The following is a 14,373-nucleotide window of genomic DNA, read 5'->3' on the forward strand; positions in this document are numbered from 1 at the left end:
GATGAGGATCAATAAAAAAAAGAAAACTTCAGTTTAAAACCAGGGCATAGAAATCCAAATACTAGATACTAACCAATAACAAAAGAAAAGTGACGTAGAAAAGAAGGTACAATCCAACTAGAATATACGTTACGTGGTATTTCAGACTGAAAAACAACAGAGAAAATGACAGCAGAGAAGCATTAGAGCGACAAGCAAAGATCTGGAACAAATAGCACATTTAGAATCAACGAAACCCAACCGATCGTCCAGCAAGAACAGGGCTCCAAGCTTACAAATTTCAAAGTTGACCTGCTATTTGATATAATTTTTCGAGAATTTTCAAAACATTGCAGGATAAAAAAGGCTATTTTGGGCTAATAATTCGCAATAAGCGGACTTCTCTTAAGTTTGCCTGGATGTTAATATTACGCAAGTCGTAAATGAGATAAATATTAATATCATAGAGATGGGTCAAATCAAAACTCACCACATACTCTGCGACAAAAAACATGTTGATCCCTATAACTACAACAGATAAAAACCACGCTACACCTTGCATCACCCCAGGGATGAAAACAACAGGACGACAATTAAATGGATTTTAACGAAAAACTAGACGAGCCAAAAAAAAAATACAGTCCAAATGGTATCCAATGATAAAAGTCGCTAAATGTCTTATTCTATGCTCTCAGTTTGTTTGTTTGTGACGAACGAGAGAAAAAGTGACGCATTTTCGTGCGCTTTTTTCCTAATTACCTCCACAAACCAAGAACCCGCAAAGCTTAATTTAAAAAAAGGATTGGCTATAATTGTTCTCATTTAAAATGCTGGTACAAGTCAGTCAGCATTGACCCAATTCCTTCAAAATTTAAAATACCACCATCTCGTCAAAAACAACACGGACGTTGGAGGGTAACCACACTAAGGCCGAATTAGCTGCCACATATTTTCCCTTCAATTACTTACGAGAACTCAGAGTTTCATCAAAGTAACACCTTCCGGATGATAGGCTTGTCTCACCACCTCGTGCTGGATAGTGTATTGAGAACAATTTTTGCGCCCCACGTGACACTTACAAGTAATTTTCCGCAGCATTTATTAACGAGTTGCCCTCAAGGCCGCGCTCTAGATTAGACCCTACGGGATCTTTTCACGGTGGAAATGGTACAGCATAGTATTCACCAAAGCATAGAAACAATACAACTTAGAGACAGCTTAGCATACCTTCCATTCTTAAACGTTCCCATAATAGATTTCTATCCCGTAAAATTCAACACAGGAATCAGAGAAAAAGGGAGCTGGCAAGATAAGAAAGAGTCCTCAGCTTAACAAAGTTCACGAGCGTCATTCGATAGTTGGAAACATTTTTGACTGCCATCGGTGCTTCTACTGATTAAAAGATTCCGGTTCTGCGATTTACTCATCAGAAACCTAGATGCTGAATCACTTTCTTTTTTCTCCAAACCAAACAAAAGTTGCTACCGAAACCACGTCACCGTTCAACCATTTCATCCCTAAGATCTCTAAAGAAGTTCTCTTTAATATCTGCCTCACAACTCTTATGATATTAGTTCAGAAAATTTGATCTTGGATCAACTAATAAATCCCTATTGATATTTGTCTTTATTCTCATCACTAGTCTGCTTCATACTGTACTGATATTGTAAGGAGAAATTCTGTCTTGGTCACTCAGTGGCAGTTCAAGGGTTAAACATGGTTTTTCGGACCCTTGTGTTTTCAATTGTAGTGGAGTTCTTTTCCATCCGTAAGTATCCTTGACGTAGGTTTTCTACCCTGACAAAGCAACAATTTAAAGGTTTCCTTCATGGTAAGATTGATAATATCGTAAATGCGGCTCGAAACTATCTCAACCACAACTTACCTGGAAACCAAACTCTGTAGCATATTAAGGAAATCATTCCAGTCCTTAAAAGCCACAATAAGGGTTGGAGCAATGGCGATCGATCTGGTAAATAGCACTCGCTTCCATCTTTCCCAAGAGATCTTCAAGAATCCCTGCAGTGCATAAATCAAATCGAAAGATTTTCTCTTCTTAAGGAATTATCAACAATGGTTGACATGCGGGCAAGCACAAGTTATTCCAAGTTTAATGTGGTAAAAATCGCTTCCTACCTCCATAGCAAACTGGAAAAAAAAATGATGCCATTAGCTTTCAGCAGAAGAAGGCGAGAGCAAATTCAACGAAAGAGCCCTTAAGATGAGTTCCAATTGAAGGTCCAAGGTTATTGAAGGAATCGTTTGGTTTTTCTTGACTTCGCCATGTGATTGGTTGAAAAAACTGACGCGAACCCCACAACCAAACAGATCAAAAAAATAACACCTACTGCAACAGGGTCATTCGCCTTTTCCCGGGCTTAATAGCAGTTTATTCGTTTAAACTTTCTTTTTGATAATTGATTGGCTCCATGAGAAATTTTCTTACCTGTGATTGTCAAAAGCGCAGTTATCCTAAATATGATCTATTTTTAGATCAAAAGGACGATATCTTTTGAGGATTGACCACATTGACGGTAACTTTTCTGAGTGCTTACTCTAACGCTCAAGAGACACGATGGAGACTTTCACCTTTCCTTTGTGCGCCATGCTAAGTATAAAGCTCCAAAAACAAACAGACAAACTAACAAAACGCAAACGTGTTTTATTCTTTTATGAATCAAATGCTCGCCCTCATAGTGCCTCCCGGTTAGCTCAGTTGGTTAGAGCGCCGGATTCACGCACGAGATTAACGTGTTTTGGATGTCCTCCCCAGGGGTGGGATGGGTTGGAATTGGCCTTGAAAAGCCCCTATGGGGATTGGTCAACTAACGTATGTATGTATTGTAGAACTTTGACCAGCTGCAAGAATTCCAATGCCCCGAATATACAACGCTGCTTTTCGAAACATGCATCCGAGAAAGACACCCTGAAAAGATACACGGACAGGATTTTAAAACGATCACCACTACACTGCAATAATTAACGACTTTTCACCGAACGAAGTGTGGGTGGTTCGTAGTGGAGTATTCAACCAGCCGCAATGCGTCAAAGTAGATATGCACCGCTAGCCACCTATACTGAGGTGAATATTTGTTTTAGAAAATATCAAATCATTTAGATAACATAGCACAAAAAGGTGACTTTAACTCACTTATTCCTGCAAAGATTGCAATATTTTCTGGCGCACACTCCACCCACGTTGCTCGGAGTGAATAACAAAGAATAGTCGGAGTTCAAGCGGCCAATCAGAGCGCACCTTTAACGCTATCCGCTGTTTTGGTATAAACTAATCGCTACAATTAACTTCTTCAACTAATGTCTTACTTATTAGTACACCAATAGTTCTTACCCCTTTGAAAAGGTCTCCGTCGATGGCTATATTTGATAAACATAGAGAAATAAGAATTCGATATTTTCTGATTTTATAGATTAAATTTGACAGATCAATCAAGAAACACTTTCCCCAAAAGTTTACCTAATGCTTGTATCTGAAAATTTAACAAAAATTGTTCCAAGATTCTTACTTTAGGATCTCCGATCTTGTCCACATCAAATATGTCAGCTCGGCTTATGCTGTAATTAAGGCATTTATGATATTGAAAAGAAAGAGATTGTCAGAGTTTTCATTAAGAAATGTAGTAACACGACAATATTGAAAGTAAAAGGGAAGGTACTCACAATAATATCAAGCAGCTAAGTGATGAAAATAAAGAAAAGTGTCTGTTAAGGAGGGGGGGTGTAAGTTGATCAAATACCAAATTCTCCAAACTAACACCATAAGAGTTGCAATACAGACAGTATGGAGAATTATCAATGAGATCTTGGGAATGAAAGGGATACGCGTTTGCTAATTATTTTTCGTCTAATTCGTACTTATTTCTTCTTTTACGTTTTCATAACTTCTCTGTTCGTACTTTTTGTAAGTTTGTTAGCGTTTTCCTCGTCAGTTACACCTTTTTTGCACGTTTCTCATACCGCACGTTATTTTGCACCCCTTTTGAAATAAGCCAGTTTCTTTTTACGCAGGATCGCTTTTTTAAGTCAGTTTATCCACAGTCGCGCTCGGCACAGTTCTCTGTTTTGGAAATATTCCACTCATTCGCTATTGCAGTTGTCACTGTAGATATTTTTTCCATTTCGCTTGGTTTGTACTCTTTTTTCTGTTTGTAATAATTTGTTTATCTTGGTTAACTTAGCTTTTATTCATAGCTTTAGTTTTAACCTACTGCTGCTGCCGAGTAACAAATAGACAAATTTCTCAGTTAGACGAAGAGTGACCAGCATCTAATTTCTCCTTACAATACCATTCCAAAATGAAACATTAAGGTCACGAGAATAAAGGAAATGATCAACAACTAAAGAAGCTCTTGATTGTTAAACAAGCTCTCCTTGTCAGCACCTTAGAAAATGTATAGAGAACAGTATGGAGAATATGAGTACTGATGCTGGGGTGTGTGGGGTTGACCTGTGAATGTGCTAAAAAAATCTGACTTACCACCTCTCCATACGTCCTTTTATAAAATGCCTACAAATTAAAAAACTGAAAAAATGAGAATGAGACCTTCGATCCACAAGATGCCCCGCCTCTATCCCTTTCTTCTAGTGTTTTGCTTTTCTTTTGCTTGTGTAATTGCCTAAATTGTTTGAGCCCTTCTTGCGCAATTCCGTTGAGTCGTACAACGAGGATTACTTGGTACTGTTTTTCATCAATTTCTGGAACAACCACTCGTAAAAACCAATAGGCGTACTCTAACAAATACTGCGACCACGAATATGTTGATGATTAATGACACGAACAGAGCAATGGCTGGAAGGAAAAAAGAAAAGAGGAGAAGGTTACATATGATGACAAGGTATATTACTGTAAACAAGCAACTCCCACGGCTCCCACAGACTGAAACAGTGTTGAAATTAATCCAGGACTGGAATTGCTTTGATTGTGAGCTTGTATATGTTTTCAGCCTCAAAAACCAAAACTAAGGCAATTTGATTGATTGAGAGGTTTTTTAGTCCTGCGGTGATCTTGTTGGTGTGGAACTCTTATATCACCTTAGTAACTTATCATAAGCAAAACTAGAGACCTTTTCGAAAAAGAAAACCCAGTGCAAAGGCTAAAATCATAATCAACGAAAGAGAACTGGTGTTAGAACTGTTAAAAGCGCGGGAAAACGCGGCTGCAAAAGTCACGATTGTTTTCAGTCTTGCGTGATTGGTTGATATGACAGCTGTTACTAAGGATACTGACATGGTATTCATCTTTTCGTGCACGCCTCGATACGATTCTCTGACAATGCCGTAAGATGTATTCCATCACTAAAAAAATGAAATGATGGTGGAATATTGATGTCCCTTATTCGGTGGTTGAAAATATAAAACAATAATATAAAACATCGAATTAGGTAAATTTATTACCTGATTCAATGAAATAATACATATTTGCTTTTTTCACTGCTTTGGGATTTTTCTTGTCTACTTCTCAAGACTACAACAAAGAGAAAGAGGAAAACGTTAACGATGAGCAATATTTCAAGAATTGTCACCAGACAAAGGTCATGGGTTCAAGTCCTATGCATGCCTGAATTTTTTTCAGGTCATATTTCCATTACTACATAAGTAGGATTCATTACTGCGAGGATCGCTTTCATACATTTCAAAGAGACTGTTATTAATTGGGTTTCATCGACTAAGTTGATGAGGTAAATTGAGCACCGTACATAGTTTCTTCGCTCGGACGGATGGCTAACTTCAAAAAATCGTTAGCCCTCGCCACCCATCGAGAAGAGTTCAGAAACTATTTACGATGGCCAATTCACATTATCAACCCAGTTGAGAGCTGAAAATCAAATCGTCTTGTAATACACTCCACCGTCAAGGCACCAAAGTTACCTGTGTCTCTAGAGATTGGTTGCAAACAACCTATAGCTCGTCATTGTTTCACTCAGCCTTTTGTTATATCAAAGAAGCCGCTAGATTGTTTGTCGTGTCATCCCACAGCACAATGAGTTTAGGTTTATTTTTAAAATAACACTGCTATTTTTTTCCTCACGAGCAGCAAGTCGTTTAAAACGTCCATATCATGGACCATCTCTTCTACTAAGTTTTAACCGCTAATCCCATTTCGGCAGGAACACTCTGAGATATTGGAGAAGTTTGTTTTCGAGCATCAAAATCAAATGCTTACAATTAAACTTTATTTATTATAGAGATACTGGTGAAATACCAGGATTTTTTTTTTTACTAAAAACTCATATCTTCATCGCGCGCAGTGAAGATACTATTTTTATCTATCACGTATGAGGATATTGGTGTCGCCATAGTCACTAACATGATAAGCCAATTAGAAGAGACTTACAGATTTTTTCTCTTCTTCATTACAATGTTGAACTTTTGGAACAGAAATAATAAGTATTATTGTCTTTATTTCTCCATTGTAACTTTGTATCCGAGTTTCATAGCATTTTTGTGAGAAGCATTTTCGATAGGTGACTACTTAAATTGCACTATTTTGCTATTTTGATAATGAATAAAAAAAAAGTTGTTTTATGTAGAAATTTCATCGGTATCTATAAAATAAACAAGACATTACATGGCCACTTGGGGATACAAATTTTATCTTCTCGCACTGAAAATATCTCTTACCAATGAGCGAAGCGAGCTCGTGAGAGACACAGCACTCGAAGTTAAATTCGTATCCCCAACCGGCCATGTAATAATCTCTATATGATGCTTCATGGCCGAGGAATATTCTTTTTTTCTCGTTAGGTATCTACTTGGGACCGTTGAGATCGTAATGTTTTTTCTTTTTTTAATTTCGGGAAAGTGAAATTAAATACTCTGTGACTTTCAATTACTTCTTTCTTCAAGCGTATTATTATTGAAGTGTAACGTTATTTCCTATTTAAGGCTGGGTTTCTCTTTGTTATCAACAGAAATGAAACCTAGAATAAAGTAAAGCAACGATCTTTGCAAGTTAGCTGCAACTGAACTTTCAACACCCTAACATCAGTGTGGGTATTCTCCATACCGTTTTCCATATATTTCCTTAGGTGCTTACAAGAAGAATTTGGTTCAACAATCAAGAGCTCATCATTATCATTATCATTTATTTATAATTGTTGTTACTACATAAAAACATACATTTAGAGTCGGACTGGCCCGCATCTAGCTATGCTAATCTAGGCGGGCCAGTCCGTCAATAGCTACAGTTTATCGTTAGCTTATTACTATCAATGTTAGTAAAATAAAAAGAAAAGTAAGAGAAGAATGTGATTTAATAGATAATATTTTGCTTGTTTGTTTGTTTCTCTCTCTTCCCTTCCCCTACTTCTACTACTACTTGACATTTTAATTTAGCTTAGAGATGATTTTGCGAACCTCAATGAAAGAGTCTTCATCTTCGAGTACACTTAGTAGTTAGAGCTTCATTAGGTTGGGATCATTTCCTTTATTTTCGTCACCTTACTGTTTGATTCAAGAGTATGATTGTAAGGAGAAGTTAAATGTTAATCACTTCAAAGGGTTGAAAGGAATAAAAAAAACGAAAAGTACACATGGCTCTTTTTAGACTAGGTTTACACTAGAAGAGAGTTTTCCAGACTCGTAAATGTTTCCGGATTCATTAATTTTGGAGTATTCGGATTCGTAGGCGTTTACGCTGAAAGGATATTCGGATTCCTGACCGTTTACACACAACGACAACTCCGGGAACATTCGAAATGGAATGGTTACCAAGTCCAGTGTTGTTTCGTCGTTCGATCGACAAAGTGAAAATGCCTTCCCCAAAAAAGGCTAGAGTAGATCCAGATGCCACTGAGGCAAATTTGTTTTGGACAGATGCCAAGTCATCTACGTCGTCGGCCAACAAAATATCTATTGTTTGAAGATAATGGGACTTGATCAAGAAGATATACTCGATCAACCTGCAATAATAATTTGCGTTTCCTCAGAAATACTGCGGTACAAATGATAAAATTTTCGCCTGAACCTGCCAAAAGATTAGGCAACCGCACACCACCAGCAATGTTAGCACCAGATCCTCCATTTTAGTTTCACCGCAAACTCAAAAGATTGCAGGCGGAAATAATATCCGGATTCGAGAAAAAAACCGCTTACACGACATAACTTTCCAGATTCAAAAGTTATCGGATTCAAAGTTCCCACCTTAAATTCCGGATTTAAAATCTCCGGCGACACGACCAAACCGGGGAGTTTTTATTTCGGATTCGTCCACTTTCGTGTAAACGGCAAAATCAATCCGGTACTAAAACATTTAGGATTCATCACGAATCCGGAACAATTTCCTTAGTGTAAACCTAGTCTTAACAGGATTGAGAAGGGGTCTATGTATGTGATGTGACTCCGTGCTACGGAAAACTGTTCGAGGAAAATTATTGGTGCTTTACTTTGATTATAAATTTATTACCTAAACAGCTCTGATGCAGCTCATTGACTCTGATTGTTGTGGAAAATTTTTAAGAACAGTAAAACTTCCTAAAGGAGATATTTTCAGGACCCAGGCAAATAGAGATTGGTTGGTGTTTGTCTGACTCTAAAAATTTACCTTAGAATACGCTGGACGCATTATTCCAAGCACTTAGCTAATGTGTCCAAAACCAAACTTAGTTTTTATTAAGCACTCCACTCTCACAAGTACATCAGGTCGATTTACCATATTTATTCGGCTACAAGCCGAGCGATTTTTACATAAATTAAAGCTAGAGTTAGGCGAAATTTTAGGAAAGGAGGGGGTTCAGCTTATAATCAAGAGCTTTCAAAATTAAAAACTTCAGCGTATTTAAACAACATCAAATGGGCATGTTTTTATTTAGAAGTCGAACTAAGTCGAGAGTGCGATTAGTCAGAAGACCGAACCGCTTGTGCGTGTCATCCATGTTTAAATCCTCTACAAGGAGTAGCCCCGTCCCTGTCTTCTCTTGTTGATAGATTGGATCAAGCAATTAACAAATGGTAAACACCACAGCGTACACAATTGAGTTATGGATGCACGCGGGAGGTTGCTAAGCACGAAAGAAGCGTAAAAGTCGCTCGAGGCAATAGCCGAGAGCGACTCTAGCTTCTTGAGTGCTTAGCAAACCTCCCAAGTGCATCCATAACTCAATAGTGTACGCTGTGGTGTTTACCATTTGTTTTATAACATAACATTGATACATTGTAGCTAAAGAGTTCCCTTTTATTTAACAAATCTTACGCGACCAGAAAAAACAAGCGCGCGCGGAAAAATAGTCTTTGCATTTGCTCACGTCAGCAGCGTACACCCATGGTCAAATGGGGGACGGTAAATTGACCAATCAGAGCGCGCGCTTTACTTTGTTTATGTTATAATTGAAATTATTAAAAACTGGATCATTGGATAATGCAATTCAAGACTTTTTATTGGCTTAGCCATTATGGTATATCAGCCAATATACCATAATCTACAAATATGGTAAGCGTACGCGTCAGCTTAAAATCAAAAGGGAGCTAAAAAATCCAGTTTCTTCTTACAAAATAGTAATTTCTTGGGGGCGTTTTTAATAAAACAATTATTCCACTCGCGCTTGTTGGATATGAGATGATTATAGCCAACTCGGCGCTACGCGACTCGTTGGCTATCTATCATCTCATATCCAACGCGCGCTCGTGGAATAATTGTTAAATAGACGGTGCTCTGAGTAGATTTCGCAAATCGGAACAACTAGTTGTACATTTACACAAAACTACTGTATCGCGTGAAGTGCTCACTCAATCGTCAGTGACATGTTGATTGGTTAACGTGTCCGGAAATTAACAGCGGGCTTTCGGATCCAGAAAATGTTTCCTTTTACCCTGAATAAAGGTGACAAAAATTTGCGAATAAAGGTATCCCCTGATCTAGTACCCAGGTTATACCGTGTAACTGTAACTGAACTGTGCAACTGCTTGGCCGTGGAAGGTCTGGGTAAGAGACCCAGAATAAACCCTGAATAAAGGTGACAAAAATTTGCGAATAAAGGTATCCCCTGATCTAGTACCCAGGTTATACCGTGTAACTGTAACTGAACTGTGCAACTGCTTGGCCGTGGAAGGTCTGGGTAAGAGATTAGGTTCCAGTAACAAATTCTCCCAACATAGAAGTGTCGTTTCGAGAGAGTTACAAGTGCAAACGTTTTATAAACATTTCTCCGGGACCAAACTTGTGTCCCTTGCATGAAGTCCTTTCCACGGCGGAATGATAAATGAGAATGCAAACGTTTTTGAAGGATGAAAACCAGCTCTCTCGCACCCTTTTAATGTCTGTATATTTTGCATTCACCCATCCACTGACCTAGACATGAATTGAAAATTTTTCCATGACCGAACCCTTGCCCCCCAACACTCTTCCCTCTCGGATGGGCGTCCCAAAGAAGAAGCACAATTAACGTATTGCTGTTTGATCATTTTGAGCTCTTTCGTGAATAAACTTTATTCAGTATACATTAGAATTTATTAAAAAAAATTAAATTGCACTTTATCTTAACGGCTAAGAATGCATTTTCTCACGGTAGCCTTCACGATCAAGGACTGGAAGGAGGATTCAAAATCAAGGCAACATTTGTGGGTAAGTTTGTCCTTCTTGTTACTTGCTTAAAAAATATCTCATTTAATATTCAATTAAGTATGTGTTTTTTCCTTGTTTTTCTCAAAGCTGTTAATACCAATTATTATAGCATTACCTAACATGGTCTTTAAAATCTCTCTCTTACTTTTAATCTTAAAATATTGCCTGGCTTCATAGTGAAATAACATTAAATAACAATGCACGACAAGGCCTTCTGATTGAGTTACACGCTTCGTCCCCCCCCCCCCCCCGAGCCAAATAAACTAGGAACAACGTCAGTGTGAGATGCCATTGGAAATAGTATTATCGTCTTCTTGAATACTGTATTGAATCGCATCAGGTCTTTTCAAAAACTGCCAAAACCAGAATAAAAACAAATTAAAATTTGAAGGGTACTCTTTTCCCTACTTATTCTCTGTTAAATATCGTCGTTCATTTAGAAATCGCGCATGTTGAAGTCAGCGTATCCTTTCGGTAATGAGGGGAGTTGGGGGAGGGAAAAGGAAGAGGAACAAACCAGTGAAATTTCAGCACATCTGCCAACGCTATGATGGCTCGGCGCAACGATCGGCGTATGTTCTCAGGTTGTTATAACCAGGTTACTTTTCAGAAGAACTAACCACACTCGCCAATAAGTCGAGGTGTCTTACATGGGTATAACCTCTTTTCTTTAATACTCAAAACAAACGAAATGGCACATGAACAGGAGCAGTTCGTCTGTCGTTCTTATCAAAAGCTTGTTAAGGTACCACAATTTACGCCGTGCTGCTGGCCAGTAGAACGTACAGGCTCAAATTCTCAGAGAAGTAATCTCAGTGATTTAAGGCCTGTATTCATAGCTTATGAATAAAAATAGTGACTATCGTTTTAATACCAGAATTATATTCCAGTAGATCTCAAAAAAATAGGTAAATTAACTTTCTAGTTAATGGAATATCAAACACCATTTCATACCTTGATGAAATCCAAGAAGGTGAACCCAAGTGCAAAATAAACCTAAAATAACAGATCACAAATCCTTTATTATTATCAATATATTTTCAGGCCCTGTCCATTCGCATTCTTATTAAACTTTCCTTTCTCCTAACGTAAAAGTAAAAAAATAATTCTGCTGTTGTACATTTGAATTATTTCCTCTCATCCACAAGAAATTGAAAACGGGGAGTCGTCATTTATGACGTTCCCACTACACCAAGTCATCCGGTTGAAACTGAGAGATGGACGATGGGAGAGATCTCTTCTTCAGGGGGGCGTGGTTGAGTGGGTACACCATTAAATCTCCCTAACGGAGACTGTTATTTATTAGGTTTCCCATAATATATTGGTAATTGTTTTTACCGGATAAGTGTGGTTAAAAGGCCAAACTGCAGACGATGGACGACTCAAATTGATGAAGTCTTCTTCGCAGCCGTTATTTGGTCTCGTCACGCAATGTAAAGAACTAGAACGTATTCAGGTAAGATCCATGAGAATCATTTGTCCTCGTATGCAATACGAACAGGCCTTAGCTATTATGAATCTTCCAGCTGTGAAAGACCACCATGAAAATATGTGTACAGCAACATTTCGCAATACAATGAACGATCGTCGGTACAAATTAAGCAAACTTTTACCAGCCCGCTATGTCAGCTCTCATAGGTTAAGGCACGAGCGTACCTTTGCTTTGCCACTTTGCAAGACAAATAGAATTAAAAACAGTTTTTTTATTGCTTCGGCCAGAATAGTCAACAGCCACAAATAATGTACAAGTTCCCTCTTACGACGAACTATGTATTTTTTTAATAATAAGATGTATACATGTACATAGTAATTTTTATTTTATATCTCTGAACACGCAATTCAGTTCATGCTGCGAAGTATTTACCAACAAAGTATCTATCTGTCTATCTATCTATCTGTACACTCTCCCCCACCATCGGCCGGAAATTATGGTACCCGATAAAATACGAGCTGTGATTGGACAAGTAGTCTTGACGCGACTGGCTCAAAAAAAATATTAACCGCGTTCTGATTGGCTACACTTAAAGAAAGGAATGTAGCTCCGATTAAAGCAGACGCCGGTGGGGTAGAGTGCGCGTCACGTGAAAAGAACATGCAACAGTGGTGTAGGAGACTAAAATCGATAAGGATAAATAAGAAATTGAAAACTGAACCTCAGTTTAAAACCTGGGCATAGAAATCCAAGCACAGGATACTTACCAATAACGAAAGAAAAGTGACGTAGAAAAGAAGGTACAATCCAACTAGAAAATAGTAACCTGTGTTACGGGGTATTTCGGACTGAAAGACAACAAAGAAAATGACAGCAGAGCAGCATTAGAGCGACAGACATTCCACGAGCAAAGATCTAAAACAAATATCATATTTTAACTCTCATGTTTTTCAAAACGAAACCCGACTGATCTTCCAGCAGGAACAGGGCTTCGAGCTTACAAATTTCAAAGTTGGCTTCCTATTTGATACATTTTTTCCACAATTTTAAACACAGTGTAGGAAAAAAACAAGGTCATTTAGTGCAAATAATTCGCAATAAGCGGACTTTTCTTACGTTTGCCTGGAAGTTAAGATTATTACGCAAGTCGTAAAGGTAAACTGATTAACAACGTAGAGATGGGTCAAATCACAACTCACCACGTACTCTGCGACAAAAAAAACATGTTAATCCTTATAACAACGGATAAAAGCCACGCTACACCTTGCATAACCCTAGGGATGAAAACAACAGGACGACAATTAAATGGATTTCAATGAAAAACTAGAAAAGCCAAAAAGAAATTGTCAAAACAGTATCGAATAATAAAAGTTGCTAATTGTCCTAGCTATTCCATGCTCTCAGTTTGTTTGTTTGTGGCGAACGAGAGGAAAAGTGACGCATTTTCGCTCGCTTTTTTTTTAAATTGAGTCCACTAACCAAGAACCTGCAAAACTTAATCTAAGAAAAGGATTGGCTGTCATTGCTCTCAATTTAAACTTTGGTACAAGTCAGTCAGCATCGACCCAACTCTTTCAAAATTTAAATACCACTATTTTGTCTGAAATAAAACTTGGACGTTGGAGGGTAATCATACAAAGGCCAAACTAGCTGCCACATATTTACCTTTAATGATTTACGAAAACTTAGAGTTTCATCAAAGTAACACCCTCCGGGTGATAAAGCTTGTCTCACCACCTCGTGCTGGATAATGTACTGAGAACAACTTTTGCGCCCCACTTCACACTTACGGGTAAATTTTCTACAGCATTTATTACAGAATTTGGGAAATGCCTCAAAGCTGCGCTCTATATTAAAACCTACGGGATCTGTTACGCGGCGGAAATTGTATAGCATGGTACTAACCAGGGCATAGAAATAATACAAAGAGACAGCTTAGCTTACCTTCCATTCTTAAACGTTCCCATGATGGCTTTATCTCCCGTGAAATGCAACACAGGAATCAAAGCGAAAGGGAGCTGGCAAAGATAATAAAAGTATTAACAAAATTCTCGAGCGTCATTTAGTACTGAGTTGGAAACATCTTTTACTTCGATCTGTGCTTTTATTGTTACATTTACAGCTGCCAGTTCTACGAGTTACTCATCAGAAAACCAAGTGTTACACTCTTGTTTTTTTTTTTTCTCCAAACCAAACAAAAGTCGCTACCGGAACTACGTCACAGTTCAACCCTTTCACTCTCAAGATCTCAAAAGAAATTCTCCTTACTGTCTGCCATACACTTCTTATGATATTAGTTTGGAGAATTTGATATTGGATCAACTAATAAACCCCTTATTGATATTTTTCTTTATTCTCATCACTTGTCTGCTTCATATTGCATTGA

The 14,373-nt window shown here is 38.0% G+C and overlaps 1 long non-coding RNA gene across 1 annotated transcript in view; it reads right to left on the reverse strand.

Annotated features, from left to right (window-relative positions):
* Window positions 1–10,380: 10,380 nt before the first annotated feature.
* The window catches only part of LOC148719155 (uncharacterized), a 10,679-nt gene continuing 6,686 nt past the window's right edge, over window positions 10,381–14,373 (reverse strand). Inside the window, exons 3-7 of the long non-coding RNA XR_015994315.1 lie at window positions 13,932–14,005; window positions 13,187–13,261; window positions 12,755–12,835; window positions 11,510–11,996; window positions 10,381–10,908 (exon numbers count right to left, since the gene is read on the reverse strand). This is a non-coding gene — a long non-coding RNA (uncharacterized LOC148719155). The remainder of the gene's footprint in view (window positions 10,909–11,509; window positions 11,997–12,754; window positions 12,836–13,186; window positions 13,262–13,931; window positions 14,006–14,373) is intronic.

This window comes from Stylophora pistillata, chromosome 12, assembly GCF_964205215.1.
Source record: "Stylophora pistillata chromosome 12, jaStyPist1.2, whole genome shotgun sequence".
Lineage (NCBI taxonomy): Eukaryota > Metazoa > Cnidaria > Anthozoa > Scleractinia > Pocilloporidae > Stylophora > Stylophora pistillata.